This window comes from Nansenia antarctica (assembly GCF_963989245.1).
Source record: "Nansenia antarctica genome assembly, chromosome: 9".
In the NCBI taxonomy this organism is placed as follows: Eukaryota; Metazoa; Chordata; class Actinopteri; order Argentiniformes; family Microstomatidae; genus Nansenia; species Nansenia antarctica.
The window spans coordinates 43,828,466-43,830,965 of NC_137679.1; the positions used below are offsets into that span (position 1 = coordinate 43,828,466).

General features: G+C 46.9%; 1 protein-coding gene across 1 annotated transcript in view; it reads right to left on the reverse strand.

The window, feature by feature from the left end:
* The window catches only part of nav2a (neuron navigator 2a), a gene marked incomplete at both ends in the record, with an annotated part of 124,473 nt that overhangs the window by 69,502 nt on the left and 52,471 nt on the right, over positions 1 to 2,500 (reverse strand).

A 2,500-nucleotide genomic window follows, 5' to 3' on the forward strand; every position in this document is an offset into this window, starting at 1 on the left:
GAAGTGATAAATCTGATAAACGCCTCGACTCAAAATGTTTAGTCACAGTGAGTCCGGTGCTCTTTAAAACTCTGTCACTCTCTCTCTCCGTCTCTCTCTCTCTCTCTAACCCACCCTTTCTCTCTCTCTCTCTCTCTCTCTCTCTCTCTCTAACCCTCTCCTCTACCCCTTCTACCTCTCTAACCCCGCTCTATCCCTTCTCTCCCTCCCCCCCCACCCCCTGTTTCTGGGAGGCCAGTGTGTGTGTGTGTAATTCGGGGTAATGAGTTTAGACTGTGAACACAAACAGCGTCTATATGAAGCCTGAGCCAGCCAGCGCTGACAGACCAGCAGAGAGGCTAGTATAACACCCAGCTTAATGTAGTTACACACACACACACACACACACACCTAGCTTAATGTACTGTTACACACACACACACACACACACACACACACACCTAGCTTAATGTACTGTTACACACACACACACACACACACACCTAGCTTAATGTACTGTTACACACACTCACCTACACACACACACACACACACACACACACACACACACACACACACACACTAAACACAGTCACACACACATACACACACCCTAAACACACACTCAGCCTAAACACACACACACACACACACACACACACACTCACCCTAAACACACACACCACACTCACCTTAAACACAGTCACACACTCACCCTAAACACACACACATGGACACACACCAATAAATCACACATCGTCACCTCACCTTATGAGCTTTGCCAATGTCACTTGTGACCCCGCCCCCCCCCCCCCCACACACACACACATACACACACACACACACACACACACACACACACACACACACACACAGAGAAACCTTGACATCAGCATGGAGGTATTCTGAGGTAGCATTAGTCTGGAATTCAACCTTGAACAAGACCCACATACTAGACTTATTCACAACATGTCTATGTGTGTGTGTGTGTGTGTGCCTGTATGTATGTATGGTGTGTGTATGATGTGTGTGTGTGTGTGTGTGTGTGTGTGTGTATGGTGTGTGCGTGCCTGCCTGTATGTATGGTGTGTGTGCGTGTGCCTGTATGTATGTATGTATGTATGGTGTGTGTATGGTGTGTGTGTGTGTGTGTGTGTGCAGGGCTGGACTGGGACAAAAATGAGGCCCTGCCATGTGGCTCAGACCGGCCCAACACAATCGGTCCGACACCACCGATCAACATGCTGGCAGTCTGAAAGACTAATAATCTAAAAATCTATCGACCTAATCTAAAAAGTGATCTAGCATGGAAGGCTCAGGACAGGCAAAGTAATTGAAGTCCTGAACGTGGCACTCTGTTTCCTCTGTTTCATCTTTTTCTCTCTCCTTTTCCTCTCTTTCCCTGACACTCTGCTTTTCTGGGAGGGCAGCAGCAGCTCAACCTGGTTCAACAAGACATGGACAGAGAAGTAAACTAACTGGTTGTCAAAATCAGCAAAGTTCTCATTTACATGTACACACAGGCTGCATGATTGCATTATGTTACACCAGAAGCCCAGTCATTTCAAATGGAAGGTTGCAAGACAACAATTATTGGGTTGCAGACTGCATGAGTTTTATTTCTCCATGCAATAAAAAGCATTCATTAGTTCTGAACTAGGCTAGTGTAGATTTTTTTTTTATATCTTTTTTTTCCAAATAAAAAGTATTATTAACACCCATTGTTGGTATTGCATTTATGTCAGTGACAGTGATACCTCAACTTGCTAGCTAGCAACAAAATGCAGAACACCCCCATCTAACGTTAGCTATAGAGTCCACAGCCAAGCAGCACTAACGTTACACCACGAGAGAGATCATTGTGTGTGCATGAATTCCAGCCAAGTCCTGGTGAAGCGCAATGCAATCATGCTGCCTGTACGGGTTAGCATAAGTCATAAGACATTCTCTGCTGCTGCTCCCTTAATCTGGCCAATGCAAGCGACTAACATAACTTTGCTTTTGTAAAACCAAGTAACAACATTGCTTACCTCTCTAGCTGTGTCCTCTGTCTCCTCCTCAATTGCTAACGGCACATCAGTGCTAACGTTAGTTAGCGGTAAAGATGTTGCTGTGGCAGCCGCAGCTGTAGTAGGCCTAGCCCCCACAGTCGATGCAGAGAACATATCTGTCAGTTTCTGACATTTTGAGGCATCCTCTGCTAGCTTCTTACTTTTTTTCTCCCTAATTTTCTGGGCACCCCCTTTCACTATCTTATCTACGAACATGACACTGTACTTGGGTTGTCGGCCGAGGGATCAGAGTGGGGGAGGGGGCCGATGGACAGCAGGGCCTAAGCATGTGATTGGGCCAGCCCATGTGTTAGTATAAACGGGGGCCGCCGCTTGATTCAGCGCTAGTTGATGCCGCGCTATTTTGGGCCGAGATAGTTTTTTTTTTTTTTTTTTTTTTGGGGGGGGGGGGGCAGGCGGCCCGACCGGCCCAAAACTAGCGCGGCCCATCTGCCAGCGGGCAGAAAGAT